We start from the raw sequence: 23,571 nt of genomic DNA on the forward strand, positions 1-23,571 counted from the left end.
CGCAACAAGCCACCTCCACTCCAAGAATGTTCACCGCTAACAATCACATTATGGAAAGAAACGTTCACCTTTTAAATTTCAGACTTGCATGTTATTTAAATATATCCCTCGAGTACATGTTACATCAGAAAGAAATGTTTTCGGGGCGCCTGGGTGGCTCAGTCGGTTAAGTGTCCAACTCTTGATTTCGGCTCAGGTCATGATCTCCGGGTCCTGGGATCGAGCCCCGCGCTGAGCTCCGCGCTCAGCCCAGGGTCTGCTTGTCCCTCTCCCTCCCCCCCTCCTCCTCCTTCTCTCTCTCTGTGTCTCTCTCTCAAAGAGGTGAATAAAATCTCAAAAAGTAAAGGAAAAGTATTTTCCTTCTGCACAATAGTCCTGTGTCCTATTAAGTTAAGGAATAATCTTTCCCAGACTCATTCTTTTAAAATACTGGGGAAAGACTTTGAGTTTGATGAAATATCTGTCACCACCGTAGAGGACATCCGTTGGTTTTGTCACCCAGCATCCATTCCCCTTCTCCCGGTACCAGTATCCTTATTTTACCCCTAGAAGACCCCCATTTTCCTTCCCCTCAGCCGTTATGATTCTGGGAGAATTGACTTCACTTCTGATTCCAGGGGTGGGCGTGTGGCTCAGGCCTGGCCCGTCAGAGCGCTGCTTTCCTATGGCCATGGTGACCCCATCCAAGGCAGTGACACTTTGGGGCCTGCGGGGGGGTGGGGGGGTGGCGGGAGAGGGGGCAGGCTGACACTGGACAGAGCGGAAGTAGGAGCAGGGAGGCACATCTGAGAGAACCAAATCCTGGATCCAGCCATGCCTGAAGATAGGAACGTTCAGTTACACACATCAGAAATTCTCCCTTTGGCTTAAGCCGTCGTCAATACTTTCTATTGTGTTTCTTTGTTTCTTTCTTCGCTCGCAGTAGAAAAGGCTTGACCATTATTGAATTGAGGAATCATAGTTTTACTTCTTATTTAACCTGAGAATGTGGCTCTCCTTTAACAGAGAAACGGGCCTATTTTATTTTACTAAGGCATTGGCTCTTTGCTGATAAGTCATCGAGCCATATTATGGTAGAAAAGGAGACAAATGAGTCTTCTGTAAGCATCCAGAGTGGGAGGGGAAGCACAGCAAAGGGCAGCTGGAGGAAAGGGCCAAGAAGAAGGGGCACTGGGACCCACCCTTTCCAGATAGGGCTCCCAAGACTGGCCCAGAATTGTGGGGCTGGATCATCAAGAGACCAGAACATAGTCTGAGCCTCCCTCCCTCACCCAGCAAAGCCCAGAGTTAGTCCACCGCCTTGGCCCCACAGCGGGACTGCTGAAGCTGCTGGGTGGCGCTAACACCCAAGTCAGGGCACAAAACCCCTCTATCCCAAACCCTCCCTGGGCTCCCCTCTCACTCAGAGACAAAGACAGAGCCCTTTACAGGGGCCTACAAAGTCGGATGTGACTCGGGCACCCCCGCTCCCCCCGCCATCTTCTCTGGCCTCCTCCCCTCTCCTCTCCACCTTGCTCCTTCTGATCCAGCCACCCTGGCCTCCTCCCTTCTCTGAAACAGGCCAGGCCCACACCTGCCTCAGGGCCCTTGCACTGGCTCTTTCCGGTCTGGAACTCTCGTCCCCCGGCGTTCCAGCTGGCTCCCTCAAATATCATTCCTGGCCACTCTATGTGAAATTGCATCCCACAGCCTCCCCACCTGCTTCCCTGTTGGCCGACCACCCACCTGCCCCAAGGACAAAGCCACACCCCGCCTCCACTTTCCCAACATTTAATGAGAAAAAAAAGGCATCATCATCAACAACAACAACAACAAAAAGCTCATGCCCAAGAAGGGGAGAGACTTGGGTTTTCGGGACCCCGAGGCGGAGCCAGATCCCTCAGAGGAGGAAGAAGAAGAACCAAGGAGTAAGGCACGGCCGCCTCGCCGCCTCGGCCACGCCACTCGGGGCAGGCGCAGGGCAGCGCAGCTGAGGGGCGAGGGGTCCGGGGCCAAGTGCAGGCAACACTGAGGAAGTTTGGCAGTAGGGCCGGGAGAAGGAGAGTTCCAGGGTCCCCAGGCCCAGCTCAGGCCCCGGCCCAAGCCTGGCTATAGGCGTCCAGGTGCTCAGGCCAGGACCCTGGGAGAAGGTACAGTCCGACTCCCCAGACGGTCGGAGGGGATGCCGAGGCCCAGCTGCGGGGAGACCCCTGGGCGCAGCCACAGTCCGAGGGCAGTTTCAGGGGTGTCGCCCTCCCTCCACTCCTCCCCCCCCACCCCCAAGTGCTGCTGGTGCCGACACCCGCCTGCTCGGAAGCGGCGGGGCCAGCCATGGCGAGGGGGGGCGGGGGGCGGTGTGTCAGAGGCTAGGCCAAGGCTGCCGGTGTCACAGAGGAGCCAGGAGGACTCAAGGAGAGAAGGTGCGCGAGGTCGACAGCATCCCGGAGAAGGGACACACAGTTACAGATGGAGATGGCGAGGTGGAGAGAAATTAAATAAATAGGTGCTCGGGGGTATAAATAGCAAGGAGGGCAGGGGCTGCCACCACGCCTGGGCACGGGGGGGCGGGGGGGGTAGGAGGGCAGGGGGGCGGGGGGCAGGGGGGCAGGGGGGGCAGGAGGGAGGGCAGGAGGGCAAGGGTATTGCTGCTGCCGGGGCCAGGGGCTTGGTCCTGTCACCTCTGGCCCAACGCGGGGCCCAGAGGAAGGCACTAATGAAGGGGCCCAGGTGTGCCGGGGGCATATCGGCCCGGTGACCCCCCCCCCGGCCCCCGCTCCCCTGCCCCCCGGATCCGGGGCTCAGCCCAGAGGACAGCTCAGGACTGAGACGCCCCCCACCCCCTCCTCACCGGTTCCGCCACCCTTAGGGGTTGCTGGACACGAGGCTGATGATCTGTTCCAGTTTCTGTCGCAACTTATGCTTCCGACAAGCGGCATCTCGCTCCAGGGCGCTGAGAACCTGGGGGAGGAGGGTCCCCCCCGGAGCTGGGCCCTCCAGGCAAAGCCCCCCACCTCAGCTTGAGCTCTTCCCTCCCTCGCGCCTCAGCGCACCCCTTCCTCTCTGGCCGCCCCCCCACCCCCGGGCACGTGCGGGGAGGAGCCGCAAACCCTCCCCTGGGAACGGGGGGGGGGGCGGGGGGGCAGCCTCTCCTCCACCCTGAACCCCTCCCGCTGCAGAACTTCACTCCCTCCTCTCCGGCGCCAGAGGGAAGCCCCTCCCGAGAGCGGCCCGGACTGGCTGTCCCCGAGTTCCCCATCCCCTCTGAACCCCCGCCACCCGCACCCACCCCGAACCCCTCTCGTGCGGGTCTCCAGGAGCTCGTTGCCAAGCACGGCGAGCCTGCTGGGACCTGCCCTCCCTTGACCGTTGACCGTCAGCAGCCCCCGGCGGAGCGCATCACTCCCTCCTCCCTGACCACCCCTCCCCGGGTGTGTGCGCGCGCGTGGGCACGGCTCATTCCCGTACCAGGAGGTCACGCTGCACCTGCACTCTTGGGGTTCCCTCCCAGACCCCTGGCCGCCCCTCCTCAGTCTCCGCTGCCGGCTCCCTCTCTTCTCTGCCACCTCCGAGTGTCCCAGGGCCCCAGGGCTCGGTGCGTGGGCCGCCGCTCTCGGCCGCCCTTGGTGAGCTCGTGCAGGCTCGGGGCTTTCAGGGCCGTGTCCTGGCTCACAGATTGGTATCTCCACCCCAGACATTCCCCACACTCCAGACTCCTATATCCACCTGCCAAATCTCTTTTTGGATTTGAAATAGATAACTCAAATTTAACATGTGAAAAATAATATCTGCTCTTGCAATGTTTAGCCATAACAATAATAGTATTGAGAGAAATAGCCTAAGGCAAGCTACAGAAACCTAGGAAGAAAACTTAAATATGCATTGGTAAAGTGTTTTTAATAAATACTTCCCCGTTTTTACATGTTTAGAATATCAATTTTTTGTCATAACTGGAAAATACTCTTCTTCCTAAATTTTTCAGTTTATCTTTGTTCATGGTCCTTTTTTATATAGTGGTTTAAAATTTTTCATGTGTTTACGTGATTGTTTTCATTATAATTTCCAGGTCTTGTTTCCTATGAAAAGCCCTCCTCTGTATAAAATTACAAAAATGGTCACTTAGAACATCTTCTAGTACTTTAAAATTTTTATCTAATTGTAATTAATTTTGGTGAGAATGGAGATTGGATTCCAACTTTGTTTTCTCTCCAAAGTCTTAGTCGAGTGTCCCCGAACCATTTATTGAATAATTCTTATTTGCCCCCTGAGTTGAAACATCATCTTCACTAAATTCTAAATCTTCATCTGGGTTTTTTCTTGTGCATATGTTCAAATGGCTAATATAGGTTCGGTGATTCCAGGATGGCCTCTCTGAGAAAATTATTTGAAGAATACAGTAGGGAAGGTGGGGAACAGGGTGAGAACGAGAGACAGAGACGCTCTTACCGGAGAACCCTTTTGGAATGCCAGGAGGAAAGCTCACAGAAGTGTCAGCCGGGTGACGTGTCGGAGGGATCAATGGTTCTCCAAGTCTTCCACACAATCTCAGATATTCTCGTGACAACTGTGAGGGCACCACTCTTTGGTGCTCTTGCATTAAGGACAGAGACCCAGTGAGGTTGGAGATCCAGCTGCCATTGCAATGTAATAACTCTCAGAATCCTTTTCTGAGTTCAGTTTTCTTGACATCTGCACACTTTGGCTCCATGCACTAAGGGACCCCACCAGCAAGGTCGGAGAGAGGCCAGAAGGTTCCTTCTGGGTCTGGAGGCAATGATGTCAAGACTGGAGTAGTGGTTCCCAGGCTCTAGATTACCTGAGACCATCAGAAGTGACTGTCTACCCTGCAGTTACTTTTATTTTATTTTATTTCATTTTAAAGATTTTATTTATTTATTTGAGAGAGAGAGAGACAGCGAGAGAGGGAACACAAGCAGGGGGAGTGGGAGAGGGGGAAGCAGGCTTCCCGCGGAGCAGGGAGCCCGATGTGGGGCTCGATCCCAGGACCTGGGATCATGACCTGAGCCGAAGGCAGACGCTTAATGACTGAGCCACCCACGCGCCCCCCCCCCCCCCCGCAGTCACTTTTAAAAATGGTTTCACAGCAGCATATACCCAAACCCTAGAGTTTGCCTTCAGAAAACGCCTGGTCCCAGTTGCCTGTAGGGGACAGCTGGGTTCTCTACTTCCCTCTCCCATGATGTGAATGGGAGTCTCATGGCCTTCCCCAACTTCACCCAGTAAGTAATTGCAAATCACCCAAATCCCCCTGCATTTCCTGAGTTTGTTGCTTGAACCTACTGACTATTCTTATCTGTGAGTTGGAGCATTTTGTTTGTAAGTGGCAAAATGCAGCTCTGACTAAATGGGGGGAGGAGGGCTCACTGGAGAGAAGCCTGAACAACCCCAGAGGGTCCCACTGAGTAAGCCGCAGACCACTGATCAGCACAAGTAGGTGAAGAAACTACCCAAGGCCAGGGAAAGGACCATCTGCAAGAATGAAAGGTAACTATGCCCAACACTCAAGCCAGACAGGAAATAGTGTCTAACTCCACCAACCAGGAGGGCAAACCTCATAAGTCAGGAGGCCGGGGCGCCTGGGTGGCTCAGTCGTTAAGCATCTGCCTTCGGCTCAGGTCATGATCCCAGGGTCCTGGGATCGAGCCCCACATCAGGCTCCCTGCTCTGAGGGAAGCCTGCTTCTCCCTCTGCCACTCTCCCTGCTTGTGTTCCCTCTCTCGCTGTCTCGCTCTCTGTCAAATAAATAAATAAATAAAATCTTAAAAAAAAAAAAGTCAGGAGGCATTGGGCAGGACACTCAGAAAGGTCTTGCCTCAGTAGTGTGGGGGGAAAAAATGAATCCTACAATGAGCTCCTCTGGTCCCATGTAGCAGATCTTCAAAGAAGACCCAAGGAACAAACTGTTTCCATTCACTTTTTTTTAAAGATTTTGTTTATTTTGAGAGAGAGCGCATGTGAATGGAGGGGAGTGGCAGGCAGGGAGTCCTGGCGGGGGGGGGGGGGGGGGGGGGGCTCGATCCCAGGACCCTGGGATCATGACCTGAGCCAAAGGCAGATGCTTAACCGACTGAGCCACCCAGGGGCCCCAACTGTTTCCATTCACTTAACAGCATCCCTGAACAAAGCTCATGAATGTGTTTAGGAATACAAAGATATCCAGAACCTAAGGAAAAGTCATAATGTCTGGTATCCAATCCAAAATTACCAGGCATGCAGAGAAGCAGGAAAATCCAACCCATAATGAGGAGAGAATCAAGCAATAAATGGCATTCAGACTGGAAAGAAAGAAGAAAAATTGCCTTTATTTGCAGATATGATCACCTGTAAAGAAAATCTAATGGAGTCCACAAAAGAGCTACTAGACTAATTAGGGAGCTTAGCAAGTTTTCAAGATACAGCATATTTTAGAGAGAGCTACTTGAAGAACAAGTACAAATTAAAAATAAGAGGCTTAGGGGCGGAGCACCTGGGTGGCTCAGTCGGTTAAGCGTCTGCCTTCAGCTCAGGTCCTGATCTGAGGGTCCTGGGATCGAGCCCTGCATCCAGCTGCATAGGGCTCCCTGCTCCGCGGGGAGTCTGCTAATCCCTCTTGCTCCCTGTCCCCCCTCCCCCTCGTGCTCACCTCCCCCCGCCACCATGCTCACCCTGCCCTCCACTCACCCTCATTCTCACCCTCGTGCTCTCTCTCAAATAAATATATAAAATCTTAAAAAAAAAAAAAAAAAAAGGCTTAGGGGCACCTGGCTGGCTCAGTCAGTAGAACATAGGACTCTTGATCTTGGTTGTGAGTTGGAGCCCCACACTGGGCATAGAGAGTATTTTAAAAAAATAAAATAAGAGGCTTAATTCTCCCTGTTGAAGATATGGGAAGAGATGGCCCCTTTCTTAAAGCATTTACTTTAGAAAACTTAGAAATTCTTTCTCTGTCTCTTTGAAAGTATGTAGATATTTTTAAAGACTACAAAAGCCCCTTGCCAGGTTTATGACCCAGGAATGTCTTTTTCAAGGACCTAGGAAACATCTCTTTGGAATGTAAACATCAAGCAAGATTGTGTCCCTATGTCCAGTTTCTGTGGGAGGGTAGAAGCCTAACTTCAGTGGGCACCTGGCTCCAAGTTGCAAAACTAGCTCCTGTCCTGAAAACATGAAAAGCTTATCTTTCCCTTAGGCAAAGCCAATTGCATTAGTCTGCTCAATCTGCTCTAGCAAAATACCTCACACTGGGTGGCTTAAACAACAGAAATTCATTTTCTCACAGTTCTGAAGGCTAGAAGTCCACGATCAAGGTGCCAGCAAATTGGGCTTTTGGTGAGAATTCTCTCCCTTGCTTGTAGAGGGCCACCTTCTCCGGCATCCTCACGTGGCCTTACCTTGTGCAGTTGGAGAGGGTGGGGGGGGGGAGGGGAGGGCGGGCAGGAGCGCTCGCTGAGGTGTCTCTTATTAGGACACTAATCTTATCAGACCAGAGCCCCATTCTTATGACCTCATTTAACCTTGCTTCCTTCCTTCCTTTAAGGTCCCATCTCCAAATACAGCCACACTGGGGTTTAGGGCTTCAATATATTAATTTGGGGGAAGGGAACACAGACATGCAGTCCAAAACACCAACTAACTAATACATATGGTCACCCCAGCTACCAGGTAAATTCGGGATGAACTATGTGTGGGACCTGGTGGCATCAAGTCCTCTTACTTGAGGTCTAGTTATGGTCAATCGTGAGAACACGTAATGAGCTGTATCTGCTGAGCTACACAAAAGGGTGAAATTTCTGTCTTTGGAATCTCTTAGCAGATTGCCTGTGATGTGCATCACATTCTGGTACAATGCTTATTCAGTGATAGAACTGTTTTTCTTCTACCTTTGTGGAGACATTTTCTGGATTGGCAGAAGATTCGGTTCTATTTTTTCTCAGCTACTGAAAGTACCTGAAAAGAGCCCTCTTCATAGTTGAGGAGAGGGGGCAAAGGGGGCGGGAAAACAGGTACCGCCACTGTACCCTCTATTTCAAAGAGGGTCAAAGGAAGGTTTCAAGATACAAAAGGGCCTGGGAGTATAGGGAAGCCACCGGAAAGCCAGGATTGTGATTCTTATCAACCTTGTCTCCTCCTCAATTCTCATCTACTTTTCCTGTATTTATCCATTTCTGCATTTTTCGTTAGTCACATGGATGGTCCCTGGAGCCAGCAGAAGGAAAAGCACAATCCCAGCCTCCCAGCGCTGAGGCTGGCGTGATAGCTTGGCTAAGAGAGTAGGTGCTTGAATCGAATACACCCAGGCCTCTCTGAGCCTCAATTCTTCCCCTACAAAAAGTATAATAACAATAGTACCGAGACCACCAGGTTGTCGTGAGAATTACATACGGTAATGTGGGTCAAGAGCATAGCATAGTACATGCACACAGCAGATTTTGGTTTTAATTATATTTTCCCCGAGTGGTCATGGAGGTCGCAGCAGGCAGCAGCGGCCGAATGTTGGCTACAGAGTGTTTAGCCTGATTGGCAAGCAAGCAACTTCCAACTCAGTGTCTGTAAGAGCACGTGCAAGTGTCGTGAGGAGTGAAGACTATGCTCTCCTGAGTTCTGTCGGACGGCGTGACCCTCCACTGCCTGATGTGGCCCATGGCAAGAACTTCTGCCAGCCAGAAGTCCTTCAGAGAGAAGAAGGCCTCCCTGGAGCAGCCTCTCCATTGATGAAAAAGTTGAACTATACCACATTCAGTTCAACGAGAGCTCTCCTGAAACAAACAGGAGCACATGAACAAGTGGAAGATGCTTGTGGGCGCCGCCACGTTCTCCATCAGCTTCACCACTCTCATTCTGATCTGGGAGAAACACTATGTGTACCACCCCATGCCGCACACCTCTGAGGAGGAGTGGGTGGCCAAGCAGACCAAGAGGATGCTTGATATGAAGGTCAGCCCGATCCAGGGCTTCTCAGCCAAGTGTGACTACGACAAAAACAAATGGAAGAAAGAGGAGCCCGCCATTCACCCATCTGAGCCCTGCCTGTTCTGCCATCTCCATACAGGAAACTGTTATGTTGCAGTATCGGTGCTAATAAATGTGAGCAGTTTACGTAAGAAAGAAATATCTTCCCAAGACTACGCTACACTGCCTCCCTCCATCCGCCCCTCACCCGCCCCAACCAACAAACTGTCCCAGCACTTTTCTTCTGGGATCTGAAACAAGGCCAGTAAAGCACAAAAATTCTTATTCTAGTGGTTCCAAATTCTTTGCTCATGCAAACTGAGGGTTTGTTTTTTGTTTTTTGTGGCAGGAAACAGATCCAGCTGTGACAGGGATGTGGGGAAACCAGCATTCTGGTGGGGGCGGGCACATTTTCTGGAGAGCAATTTTGTATTGTAGATCTACCTCTTGGAATCTATCTTAAGAAAACAACCGTTCAGAGACTTACAAGAATCCCACTGAAACTTTATGTATAATAGGAAAAAATTTGAGAAAAATGTAAGTGTTGAACCAATGCATTATAACGCATCATGTATGTATCCATTTGATAGGATGTTTTGGAGGTTTTAGACAGAGGTAAAGCCCAAACTTCAGATGAAAAATATTTCAGGAAAAGCACTAACGCTAAACTTGAAAAACCTTACTCATTCATATGATTGTTCTACATTTATTGTATTATTCCTACAAACCTAAAACTACAAAAGTATTCCAAAATGCTGACATTAGTCAATGCTGAACGACAGGACCCAAGCAATTTTCATTTTTTTCCATTTTTCCATTGTCTTCAACTGCCTTGTAGAAGCTGAATATCTGAATCCCAGAACCTCCCCACCAACCTGAGGACAAAGGGGAGAAAATCTGGATGCTGAAAAGAAACTCAGACCCGTAACACTGGCTCAGTTTTATTATCGGTGGTAACCAATATTTAAGCACCAATGAAAACAGGTGAGCAGCGAGTAACCCCAGGGCCAGTACAGGCAAACAATTATGCCCCCCAAACAAAGTAGCAACTACTGCCAAAATCATGCCCCTGGGGAAGGACACACTGCCTAAAATGGGACTCTCTTGTGGACTCAGCCCCCTGTTCCAGGCCGAGGCTTAGCAAAAAAAGGGGGGCACAAAAAGCTGCATGGTCTGCACTACCATGGAAAGCTGGTTGAGCAAGGAGGCAGTGGAAGTTTGCAGGAGGGCAGAGTCTTCGGCAGATACTTTGCTAAAAGTGAGGGGGAAAGGAAATCACTTTAGATTTTATTAAGTCCCAGCCCTCCTCAGTCCAACCCCCGCCCCAAGGTTACTCCTTCATGTCTCCCTCAGAGCAACCCCTGAGGCTGTGACAGACCCTGTGCCCCATATGCCTCCTTAGACCAGGCCTTGGCTGTCTGCACATCTCCAAGAGCGTCCCTCAGGCAGGGATTGGCCCAGGTTCCCACCTGCTCCCACAAGCCCCTTCTAGAACTTACATCAGCAGGTCACTGCCAGTCACTGTGAGCTCCGTCTGAACGGCCCGGTGGAAGGGTTCGGCACCTGAGGTCAGGTACTGGCGGGCCACCTCCGCATCCATGTAGCACAGGAAAGGCACCGTAAGGGTGCTGGTGGAGATTCGGTTAAGGCACCATCTATGCGGACTTTATGGCTGAGGCTCCCCTGCCCACCGGAGGCCAGCTTTCCCCCAGACCGCCCCTCCGGGCCCCCCAAGACCACCTTGGCCACTGCTTCAGGAAATCTGCATCACAACCCCCCTCATGTCCCTCAGACCACCCCGACTGTTGCCTCCAGCCACCGGCCCTCCCCGCACTACCCTTCTGTGCCCCTGCAAGTCCCCCGCTCACACTCCCCGAAACCTCCCTTACCCATCCTCCTGCCCCCCTCCTCCTGCCCCCCTCCCCCTCCTGCCTATCCCTCCCCCACCCTCCCCATCCTGGGCTTGCCTTGGAAAGGATACAACTCCAACACTTGGTTTCCTGAGGCTTCGCCCGAGGCCAAAGCCAAGGCTGAAACCTCTTCACCCTGCCTTGGGGAAAACGATGCCCCCTCGACCTGGGGAGCTCCTCCAGCCACTGTGCCCTCGGCTGCGGTGCCACCCCAGCCTCCAGGTTCTCTGGGGCTTCCAGGGCCAGTGGGCGCTCCAGCACCAGCCTCTGCACCCCCCGCGCCGTCGTCTGGGGCCTGCATGGCTGGCGAGCCTGCCTCCTTAGAGCCCACCCCGGCGACACTGAGGCTCCCTCAAGAAGCTCCGCCCCTCCGCGCGCAACGCTGCTGGGGATGCCCAGGGCGCCTGTGCAGACAGACCTCAGGTATGGCTCCTGGCATGTGATTGGTTCCCGCCAGGTCAGCCCTGTGGCCCACAGGTCGTCAGGGAGACCCCGTTGGCGCGGGAGAGCGGGCTCACTCACGAAGCCCCGCCCCTAGTACACGATGCAACTCGGGTTTCCCTAGTGCGCCTGTGCAAACAGGCTTCTCCTCTCCTGGATGGAGAGGTTGGAGTGGAAGCCTGTGGTTGGGGGAAGGTGGAGTGAGTCTAGACAAAGGGGCAAATGTGGCAGGGGGAATAGGGGGTCAAGATGTGGCTGATTTAGCCTTGTGGGGACACTCGACACCATGGTTAGGACTTGGAGAGGTGTGCACTGAGGGAAAGAGACTGTCGATGTCCCTGTGGCCTCTCGGTGTATCTAAGTTGCCCCATCAGTAAGTTGCGAGGGGAGGGTGGCAAGCTGGGGGACAGTGGATCATATTAAAAAGTCTCTGTCAGTCTCAAACTTGTAAGATTCTAAGAATAGCAACATTTCTAAGTTGTAAAAGCTATTTATATGTTCTGGACTGTTACAAGTCTCTTATCAAACATGATTTTTAAAATGTATTCGTCCATTTTGTAGGTTGTCGTCTCATTTTCTTGATTGGTTTTGTTTGCAGAACAAAAGTTTTTAATTTTGATGTAGTCAATTATACTCATTTCTTTGTCACTTATATTTTTGGCCCCCATTCTGTACAGAGAAAGACTGATACTCTGCAATATACAGTCGCCTTGGGCAGTCACTCGTGTGGAAGAGCAATCACTACGTGCATGCTGAGGTCACACTCCCAAGAGCGGATGGCTCACTAGGTGTGATAGCTAATTCTATGTATCAGCTTGCCTGGTCACAGGATACACATTATTTCTGGGTGTGTTTGTGAGGGTGTTTCCATATGGGATTAGCATTTGAATCTGTGGATTCGGTAAAGTAGACCCCCAATGTTGGGCGGGCATCATCCAATCATTGAAAGCTGAATAAAACAAAAGGTGGAGGAAGGAGGAATTTGCCCTCCCACCCCACTTTCTTCTGCCTTGCTGTTGAGCTGGGAAGTCTCATCTCATCCTCTCCTGCCCCCTTGGACTGGGATTTACACCACTTCCCCCTCCCTTGGTTCTGAGACCTTCGGACTCAGGCTCAATTATACCACCAGCTTTCCTGGGTCTCCAACTTGCAGTCAGCAGGTCATGGGACCCCTCAGCTTCCATAATCAATCTATCTATCTATCATCTATCTATCCATCTACCTATCTACCTATCTATTGGACCCCACAGCTTCCATAATCTATCTATCTATGAATGAATGAATTGGCTGTTGGTTCTCTTGGTCCTACTTCCCTGGAGAACACTAACAAAACATATTTGATACCGGGAGTGGTTCTAGAGGAACAAAATTTTATTTTATTTTTATTTATTTTTTTAAGATTTTATTTATTTTTTGACAGAGAGAGAGAGACAGCAAGAGAGGGAACACAAGCAAGGGCAGAGGGAGAAGCAGGCTTCCCGCCGAGCAGGGAGCCCGATGCGGGGCTCGATCCCAGGACCCTGGGACCATGACCCGAGCCGAAGGCAGACACTTAATGACTGAGCCACCCAGGCGCCCCTAGAGGAACAGAATTTTAGAGATGAGTTCTCTGAATCTATTCTCGGGTTTCTGGAATTGGCTTTCAAATCTGATTAGATTTAAAGATGCTCGTGTCTGTTTCTAGTAGTAAAGAGAACACTGATAGCCCATGGCATGAGCTGATAGAGATAAGCAAAATATCTGCATTGGATACTCCTAATCAACCACTTATAAGAAACAAGGAGTTAGGTGACTCTGTATATGATACTTTTGAACATTTTTTTGAAAACTAACAAATACAGTGACATTGGTTGGTAGCTCCTAATGTGGCTGGACAATGTGGTGAAAGGAAAGGATGAACTCAGGGATTTGACTTCCCAGCTCAAACACCACATAACTGGCTTAGGAGCTTCTATGTGTGCTCTGAAAGAAACCCTTGCGTTCTATAGCCACAGAGCCAAAACTGCTGAAAATTCAAATGCAGAACCTCATGTGCAACTACCTGAATTACAGTGCAAGTTGAACCTCCAGACTTGAAGGGTGTTTACTCTTAAACAGAGGCCATTAATTGGGAAAGAATGGGATCTATAAATTAAGATGGAGAGGACGTGTGGGAATACGCTACTGAAGCTGGGGGCATTGAGCCCCTAAATTGTGATGAGCCTTTCCCAATGGAAGTGGCCTCCCCACCTCCCTGTGAGGGGATTCACTACACATTGCCCAAGGAAACCATAATGGCCTCCTCTGAGGCAGTTGTCATGCAACATAGTGCTGATTCTCTTCAGAACCTACCCCCACCACCCTTTTTTGCTTCTAGACCTATAAGTACACTCAAATCCCAGCAGGCCCCTACAGGCAAGGTACAAAGTGTGACCTGTGAGGAGGTATGTTCCACTCCAAAAGAATGACTCGAGTTTTCCAATTTATCCAGACAGAAATTCAGGGAACATGTGTGGGAATGGATACCGAGGGTATGGGATAATGGTGGAAGGGACATAAAGTTGGATCAGGCCAAATTTATTGACATGGGCTCACTAAGCAGAGATCCTGCATTTAATACTGCATCTCCAGGAATTAGAAAGGTCTCAAATGGTTTGATTGTTTGGACTTAAAAGTGGCTCACCATGAACAAATTAGAAATGCTGAACCTACCTTGGTTTAATATAGACGAAGGGATCAATAGGCGTAGCAGGGCTGGAATGTTAGAGTGGATTTGTCATTTAAGACCTGCTCTCTCACCCTGGGGGGGGGGGGGTCCAGAAGATATCTTTCACCAATAGTGTGAGGAATAAATTTGTGAAGGGAGCACCAGCATCCTTGAAGAGTTCTGTGATTGCTCTTCTCTGTAGGTCAGACCTCATAGTGGGAACTGCAGTCACTGAATTGAGAAACCTAAATGCATTGGTAGTAATTGGGTCCCAGTGTGGCAGGGGCCAGTGGGTGGCACTTAATCACCAAAGGCAGGGTGTGACTAAGGTTTCTATAATGGACAGCAGAGGTAAAGCAGCAATCAGAATGGCCTGACTCATGCAAACACTGTGGTATTGCCTAACTGAGCATGAAGTGACTAGAAGTGAAATAGGAAGCCTAGTAAATTCCTAATTGATCTGTAGAAGCAGAAACATCTAGATCAAGTGAACGGAAGTCTAAAGTCTAACCTGAATCATGGAAAAGAGAAAGTCATGGCCCCTCAATCAATTTCCAGACTTGAGCCAGTTTACAGACCCAGATCCACGTGAAAGAAGGGGAGGCCAGGTCCCCTTCAGGAAGGATCCTGGCACACTGCTGAAAATTTATAACTCTTCATCTTTCTTTCTCCCAGCCTTCCCCAAAGGGACCTATGGCCTTTTACGAAGGTAATAGTATTTTGAGAAATAATCCATCTTTTCAGGGACTACTGGACACTGGCTCTGAACTGATGCTAATTCCAGGAGGACCCAAAACGTCACTCTGGCCTGCCAGTCAGTGTAGGAGCTTATGGAGGTCAGGTGATCCATGGAGTTCTAGCTTCCCTCTGATTCACAGTGGGCCCAGTGGGTTCCTAAATGTATCCTGTGGTTATGTCCCCAGCTCCAGAATGCATTACTGAAATAGACAATCTTTGCAGCTACACGTGGTTTCTGTGACCTGTGGAGTGAGGGTCAAGTGGAAGCCACTAGGACTGCTTCTACCTAGGAAAATAGTAAGCCAAAAGCAATACCACATTCATGGAGGGATTGCAGAATTTAGTGCCACCATCAAAGACTTGAAAGATTCAGGGGTGGGGATTCCCGCCACATCCCCATTCAAGTCTCCTATTTGGCCTATGCAGAAGACAGATGAATCTTAGACAATGACAGTACATTATCATAAACTCAACCAGGTGGTGACTCCAACTGCGGCTGCTGTACCAGATGTAGTTTCATTGCTTGAGCAAATAAACACCTCCCTTGGTACCTGGTATGCAGCTATTTTTTTTAAAAGACTTTATTTATTTGAGAGAGACAGAGTGAGAGCACAAGCAGGGGAGGGGGCTCAGAGGGAGAGGTATAAGCAGACTCCCCACTGAGCAGGGAGCCCAACATGGGGCTCGATTCCAGGACCCCAAGACTATGACCCAAGCCAAAGGCAGACGCTTAACTGACTGAGCTACCCAGGTGCCCTGGTATTAATCTGGCAAATGTCTTTTTCTCCATCCCTGTTGTAAGACCCACCAGAATCAGTTTGTTTTCACCTCGCAAGGCCAGTAATATACCTTCACTGTTCTACCTCAGGGGTATATCAACTCTCCAGCCCTGTGTCATAAGTTAGTTTGCAGGAATCTTGAGTATCTTTCCCCTCCACAAGATTTCACACAGCCCATTACGTTGATGACGTGCTGACTGGACCTAGTGACCAAGAAGTAGCAACTGCTCTACACTTACCAGTAAGTGTATGTATACACTGTATGTCAGAGTTTGGGAAATAAATCCAACAAGAATTTGGGGGCCTTCTTAGTGAAATTCCTGCAAGTCCAGTGGTGTGGGGCACATCCAGATATCCCTTCTAAGGTGAAGAATACATTGTTGCGTCTGGCCCCTCTTATACCAAAAAAAGAGTCACAACATCTACTGGGCCTCTTTGGATTTTGGAGGCAACATATTCCTCATTCCTCCTACATACTCCAACCCTTTTACTGAGTGACCTGAAAAGCTGCTAGTTTTGAGTGGGGCCCAGAACAAGAGAAGGCTCTGCAACAGGTCCAGGTTGCTGTGCAGTCTACTCTGCCACGTGATCCAGCAGGTCCAGTGGTGCTTGAGGTATCCGTGGCAGGTAAGGATGCTGTTTGGAGCCTTTGGCAGGACCCTAGAAGTGAATCACAGCATAGGCCTTTAGGATTTTGGAGCAAGGCCCTGCACCATCTGTTCTCCTTTGGAGAAACAACTCTTGGCCTGCTACTGGGCCTTAATAGAGGCTGAACACCTGACACCAGGCCACTGAGTTACCATGCGATTAGAGCTGCCCGTCATAAATTGGGTGTTAGCTGACCCACCAAGCCATAAAGTTGGGCATGGACATCATCAAATGGAAGTGTTATATATGTAACCAGGCTTGAGCAGACCTTGAAGTCATGAGGAAGTGAAAAGAAAAAAAGTGGCCCGGAGTACCTGGCTGGCTCAGTCGGAAGAGCATGAGACTCTTGACCTCGGGGTTGTGAGTTCCAGCCCTATGAGGGGTGTAGAGATCACTTAAATAAAATAAATAAACTTAAAAAACATTTTTTTCGGTGAAAAAGTGGCCCAAATGGCCATGGTCCCCACCCCTGCTACAATGCTCCCCTCTCCCAGCCTGCACCTATGGCCTCATGAGGAGTTTCCTATGATCAACTGACAGAGGAGGAGAAGACTTGAGCCTGGCTTACAGATGGTTCTGCACAACATGCAGGCACCACCCCGAAGTGGACAGCGATAACACTACAGCTCCACTCTGGGACGTCCTCTGAGACAGTGGTGAAGGGGATGGGCAGAGATCCCAGCAGTGCACCTAGTTGTTCACTGTTCTTGGAAGGAAAAACAGCCAGACATGCAATTATATACCAACCAATGAGCTCTGGCCAATGGTTTGGCTAGATGGTGCAGGATTTGGAAAGAGCATGATTGGAGAATTGGTGACAAAGAAGCTTTGGAGAGAACTTTCCAAATGGGCAAAAAGCATGAAGGTATCTTGTCCCATGTGAATGCTCACCAAAGAGCAACCTCAGCAGAGGAGGATTTTCATAATCAAATGGGTAGGATGACCCATTCTGTGGATTCCAGTTAGCCTCTTCCCTGAGCCAGTCCTGTGTTTGTGCAGCGGCCTTGTGAAAAAGTGGCCATGGTAACAGGGATGGAGGTGATGCATGGACTCAGCAACATGGACTTCCACCCACCAAAGCTGACCTGGCTACAGCCATTGAGCACCCAATCTGCCAGCAACAGAGACCAACACTGAACTCCTGAAATGGCACCAATCTTCAGAGTGATCAGCCAGCTACCTAGTGGCAGGCTGATGACATTTGATGACATTGGACCACTTCTACTGTGAAAGGGCAACATTTTGTCCTTATGGGATTACACACTTACTCAGGATATGGGTTTGCCTTCCCTGCACCACAATGCTTCCTTCCAAACCACCATCTGTGGACTTACAGAGCGCCTTATCCACCCTCATGGTGTTCCACACAGCATTGCTTCTGATCAAGGAACTCACTTCACAGCAAAAGAAGTGTGTCAGTGGGCCCACGCTCATAGAATTCACTGGTCTTACCATGTTTGTTCCCCACCATCCTGAAGCAGCTGCCTTGATAGAACCATGGAATGGTGTGGAATGAATTCTGAAGACTCAGTTACAGTGCTGGCTAGGTGGCGATACCTTGCAGGGCTGGAGCAAGGTTCTCCAGAAAGCTGTATATGCTCTGAATCAACATCCAGTAAATGGTGCTCTTTCTCCCATAGCCGGGATCCATGGGTTCAGGAATCAAGGGGTGGAAATGGCACCAACTCCCTATGACCCCTAGTGACCCACCAGCAACATTTCTGCTTCTTGTTCCTGTGACCTTACGCTCTGCTGTCCTAGAGGCCTTACTTCCAGAGGAAGGTAAGTGTTCTTTCCAACAGGAAGCACACTACTGATTCCATTGAACTGAAAGTGAAGGCTGCCACCTGGCCACGTTGGACTCCTCATGCCTGTGAATCAATAGGCAAACAAGGGGGTTCCTGTGCTGTCTGGGATGATTGATCCTGATTACCAAGGGGAAACTGGACTGCTACTCCACAAAGGAGGTAAGAAAGACTGTCTGGAGTGCAGGAGATATAAGGGTGTCTCTTAATATTAAGTCTCTTAGCATTATGCCCTGTGATTAAGGTCAATGGAAAACTACAACAACCCAATCCAGGCAGAACTACTAATGGCCCAGAGCCTTCAGGAATGAGGGTTGGGATCACCCCACCAGGTAAAAACCCGAGGTGGTTCCTACAGGCAAAGAAAATACAAAATGGGTAGTGAAAGAAGGTACATATAAATACCAGCTACAACCATGTTACCAGTTACAGAAACAAGGACTGTAATTGTCATGAGTATTTCCTCCTTAGGAATAAGTTTGTGCATGTGTTTTATTTCCTCTCTTGTATCCTTATTATGTAACATAAGATATATTGATTTTATATCATAGTATTTAAGTTTCGTTACTTTTATTTTATTTTTTAAAAGATTATTTATTTGAGAGAGAGAGAGAGACTCAACAGGGGGAGGGGCAGAGGGAGAGGAAGAAGCAGGCTCCCCACTGAGCGGAGCTCAATCCGGGACTCCAGGATCATGACCTGAGCCAAAGACAGATGCTTGACCAACTCAGCTAGCCAGGCGCCCCAAGTTTGGTTACTTTTAAATCATAGTACTTAAGTTAGGGGGTATCAAGAAGAAAAACAAATATCATCACTCAAGGACTTTAACTCCTCTTCTGGGGAAGGGGTTAGTGCATTTTTTACTTTATCGAGAATAGTTGTATCACGTTAGTGGGAATTATGACCTTGTTATTGTCTTTACTTAGATTAAGTATGGTTTAAGGATATGTGTATGGGTGTCAATTTGACATCAACTTGTGATGACCCTTGTGATGTGTGATGTGTGACCCATCTTGTGATGGTTAATTTTGTATCAACTTGACCGGCAATGGGGTGTCCAGATAAAACATTATTTCTGGGTGTGTCTGTGAGGGTATTTTCAGATGAGAGTAGCATCTGAATTGGTGGACTCAGTAAAGTAGTTTGCCCTCCCCAGCGTGGGTGGGCATTATCCAATCTGAGAGCCTGAACAGGACAAAAGGCAGAAAGAAGAGAAACTTACACGCCTTTTTTCTGTCTCACTGCTGGAGCTGAGACCTCTCAACACACATTCTCCTGCCTTTGGACCTGGACTTACATCATCGGCTCTCCTGGTTCTCAGGCCTTCAGACTTGAACTGAATCATACCACTGGCTTTCCTGGGCTTCCAGGATGCAAATGGCATATCGTGGGGCTTCTCAGCTTCCATAGTCACCTGAGCTAATTCCAGAAACATTGTTTCTGTCTCTCTTTTTTCTGTTTCCACATTCATTGTTTCTGTTTCTCTGGAGAACCCTGATTAATACACTAGGACACTTACAAAATGCTGCTGCTGCTGCCTCTTTGACCAGAAATGATCCTAATCCTCATTTGTAGGGCTCCCCTATGGCACAGCCAAGGGATTAATTCAACCATGGCCGTGGGAAAGTCCTGTAACACTAATGGTACTAATCTGAGGCTTCCTGGAAGAAGAAACTTACAAATATGAGCAGGGTATATAGGCCTCCCCAAAGTATATCCACACACACCCTGGGAAAGTTGCCTGATGGTTGCCAAGTAGTGAATGGTCTTAAGGCCATTGTTGGGAAGTGGGATGATAAACATCTCTGCTGAGACTTATATAGAACCTCATTTGCTTGGAGAAATTTTAGGTAAGACATAACAAGGTAAGGAGGAAGTTTAGGTAAGACAAAAACAAAGTAGTGATGGAAGGTGGGGGAGAACAGAACAAACCACTCAGTAGGGTGGTCATGGGGAAGAACTGGGAGGAAACACCCTCTCTCTGCCATGTGATCCACCACAAATGAACCAAGGGAGATGGGCAAAGGCAAAAGGTCACTTTAGGAAGGCTCTTCAGGGGGAGTTAAGATAACTTCCCCTTATTCTAACAAGATAATTTGGGCCTCCCTCACATTTTACTCCCCTCTCCCTGCCCCCAGATGGGTTGGGCTGGTGCATTGTGATGTCTGTCTGAGTCACTCCAGGACTACCACTGGCTAGGAGGAGTTTCTTGCTGACTAAACAAAGCTGAAGACTATGCCTCTTCATTGTCCTAGAGAAACTATATATAGGGAGATCAGGAGAACTGTTGGTCAAGCCACTGTTGACTTAGACATAGCAGAGGTGAATGGGGAACCACAAGAGCCCAGCACAGATTCAGAACCACCAATCTCAAGCATTAACCAGCCAACTACAAGCAATAGACAGAGGATGACTCAGAAGAACCCCTGTCAACCCAAAATTGAAGACATTGAAAAGGTCAGATCACACAACCCATGGTCCTTCTCTACATCCTCATCTAGGACTCCTACTTGTCTGGGACGAACCCCCTCCCCAGCCCACACCCCTTTTATAAATCCACGCTTCTCATGCACCCCCCAACCACTGTTTCCAAACTAATGTCCTCTCTTTCCCTACCAGTTGGAGCAGATCATCAAGAGGGTAAAATTAGCCCTTCAACAGAGTTCAAGAAATCCAAAGACAACAAAAAAGCAGAAAGTATTAGCTAGCCTGTTACCAGAGGGCACATAAAACGAAGAATCTAAATAAAGCAGTCCAAGAACAAAAGAACCTGGGCAACTCTGCCTCTGCGAGTAATGTCTCATGCATAGTAGAGCCCAAGACCAACAACTCTTCTTGGCATCCCCAGTGGAAGTTCTGAAAAACAGCCAACCCATAAGGAATAAACCTTACACCAAAATGTACACCAATGGTGACAATTAATAAAAGCAACACATTTTGAAAATGATGTATGTGTCTTTGTGAGTTCTCTGGTGGTAGGGAGGTTGGAAGATAGGGAAGAGGCACGTTGTGAGGAGAGAGGTATATAAAGTCCAGGAGGCCTGGGGGTCAGACTGGCAGATGGACAGTTACACAGTCATTGGGTACAAAGACTGGGTCATGGCTGAGCACTGAAGACAGATTTCCCTCCTTGGTACTTTAACCTACAGGCAAGGAAGAAAAAAAACTTGGTGTTTATGTGTGGGGGAAGGGGGGAGTAGGGCAGGATGGGAAAGAGAGAGGGGGATGACATAAAAGTTTAGATTGCCAGAACCCAGATGGGGAAACATGTGATGTGAGGGAGAGGGCGGAAGTATGTGATAAAAAGTCCGATGCTGTTTTTTGATGTTTGACTGCTGACAGTTTTCAAGCTCCACTCTTCCCCCTTCTTCTGCCCCACATTTAAGCAAGCTGAGAAGTAACTCTGAAATTTGAGCCACACAAGCCCTAGCCCATGTACAGGAACACTTACCCCAGGCCCAGTCCCTAACTACCATAAAATCCCAAGACAGTCTCCTTTCCCAGCTCTCTCAAACCAGTCTTGGTCTTGCTTGGGAGCCAGCCCAGGTCTCCCCAGAAAGCCTCATTATGTGAGTAGCAAACCATTCATTCCCTATTGGTGCTCCTACATCAGCATCAGATGCAGCATCCAAACCCAATTTGGGATGTGTGGGTGAGTCTATCTTACTCCTGTGGGGTGACTACAACAAACTCACACACTTCACAGAAGCTTAATTATGGAATATATTTGGCAGTTTACCAAAGATACCAGTATTTCAGGAAATATGTCTTCAGTGCCTAGTTAGTGTCAGATATAGTTGTAGGCCCTGGGCTTACAGTGAAGAACAAGAAGTCCAAAGTTCCTGCCATCAGGAGTTGATATTTTCATGGGTCAGCAGGTAGTTGAAAGTGTGGAGAGAGGAGAGGAGCTGGGGAGACAGTTGCTATAGCTGTGGGCTGTGGGGAAACCTCCGAGGAGTTGACATTTGAGTTGAGACCTGAACAATAAGATGGAGTGGGTAGTATGGAGATTTCAAAGAAGAGTATTTTAGGAAGAAGAAACAGCAAGTAGCAATATCATGAGGCAAGAACAAAGCAGCATGTGGAACAGCAAGAAGGCCAGTGTAACTCGAGCACAGTGGGGGAGGGGCAGAATGGAAACAAATGAGTGAAACCTGAGGGGTCATCACAGATGAGCGTGCATAGGGCTTTGCTAATAAATGTGTGCTGTATTATTAAGGAGAAATTTTACAACAGAGCTATAAAATAAACAGAAAGAAACATTGGTCTGGATTCAAACCCAGCTCTGAAACGTCCTATCTACCTGTTGTCTCAAGAAAGTTACTCAATTTATGTGAGCCTATGTTTCCACATTTGTGAAAAGCTGATAATGTCAACATCACAAAACTTTCAGGAGAATTAAGTTAGATACAGTGACTGGCATATAGTCAGAAGTCAGCAAATGATAGTTATGTTGGTTATTAATTACCACTCTCAGAAATGCTTTTGCCTTGAACACACTTGGGAATGCTCATAGCCAAATTGCCTTGTACATCATGGCTCACTTTGGCCTTGTGTCATTGAAAGGTTTAAACTACCTTTCCAGGAAGTAGGCCTCAAAGATATTATCAGTCAGAGAGAGTGATTCTGAACTGAGCATCAAAGGACAGGCTAAGGTGGCTTAGATACAGCTCAGGCAAAAACTCTTCCTTTTGCAGGCAGGGCAAACAAGGACACCTGCTAGAAGTTCCTGCTTCTAGAAAACATGACAAAGATATCAGTTAAACAGTGTGATGATTTAGGGACAAGCATGGCTGAGGCTCTGACTCTCCAGTGAATATATGGGACAAATATTTTGCTCAATGCAGCTCAGGGTTAATAACACAGAGGGCCCCAACTTGGGTCTCCCTCATGCCCCAAATCCTTTCAGTGGCAGAATTGGTAACCTCCTACTTAAAACTTGCAGCCAATGCTAAGTGCCCTTACAGATCATTTCCCATTTGCTAGAAAGGGGTAATAACATGCCAGGTGGTTCTTTTATTTGACAAATGCCATTGCTTTTACTCTGTGCCTGTAAATTTCCTAAGGGATTTCCACATATCGATACATTTAATCTACACTATAGCTTGAGACAAAGGTACTAATATAAACATGGTTCTATAGAGGAGGAATCTGAATTTCTACGTTTTGTACATTATTTTAGAGTCTACAGAAATGATGGAAATGTCTCCATCTCACTCTGTTAAAATCCTCACTCATCCTGTTGGAATTGGGTCCGCTGTTTCTCTCAAGATTCATGTCTTTATTCAGTTCTCTGACTTTTTTGTTAATGTCTTCCCTTGTCTTTCCTTTATGGTGATCACTAAAGGATAGATGCTGACAATTCTGGATCTGTCATAAATGTTTCCATTTTCCTCACATCCTTCCCATTCATTCACGCTTTTGTATTGCATGTTTGGAAAATCACATGGTTTCATTCTTTGGTTCAATTGAGTATGTGTCAGATAAATACTTTGCCACTTATTCCACTTGAATATTTGTTTTTTTATTTCAACTGTAATATTATTAAGTTCAGATTTGGACTTGTTCTTTCCAATACCAACCTATTTTGTTTCATGGATGTAGCATCCCCTAATCCCTGTTAATACTTTTATTTTCTA

The 23,571-nt window shown here is 48.5% G+C and overlaps 1 non-coding gene and 2 pseudogenes across 1 annotated transcript; 1 reads left to right on the top strand and 2 right to left on the bottom strand.

The window, feature by feature from the left end:
• Positions 1 to 1,754: 1,754 nt before the first annotated feature.
• Positions 1,755 to 3,041, bottom strand: LOC114203183 (uncharacterized). The gene is made up of 2 exons (XR_015767354.1): positions 2,828 to 3,041; positions 1,755 to 2,385 (listed from the first exon to the last, which is right to left on the bottom strand). It is a non-coding gene; the product is annotated as an uncharacterized LOC114203183 (transcript).
• Positions 3,042 to 7,703: 4,662 nt separating this feature from the next.
• On the top strand, positions 7,704 to 9,180 carry LOC114201940 (cytochrome c oxidase subunit 4 isoform 1, mitochondrial pseudogene; annotated as a pseudogene).
• Positions 9,181 to 10,037: 857 nt separating this feature from the next.
• Positions 10,038 to 11,136, bottom strand: LOC114201941 (EKC/KEOPS complex subunit LAGE3-like; annotated as a pseudogene).
• Positions 11,137 to 23,571: the final 12,435 nt, after the last annotated feature.

Source organism: Eumetopias jubatus, unplaced genomic scaffold (genome assembly GCF_037043125.1).
Source record: "Eumetopias jubatus isolate StellerSeaLion01/CBP00866 unplaced genomic scaffold, mEumJub1_p1.0 scaffold_60, whole genome shotgun sequence".
Lineage (NCBI taxonomy): Eukaryota > Metazoa > Chordata > Mammalia > Carnivora > Otariidae > Eumetopias > Eumetopias jubatus.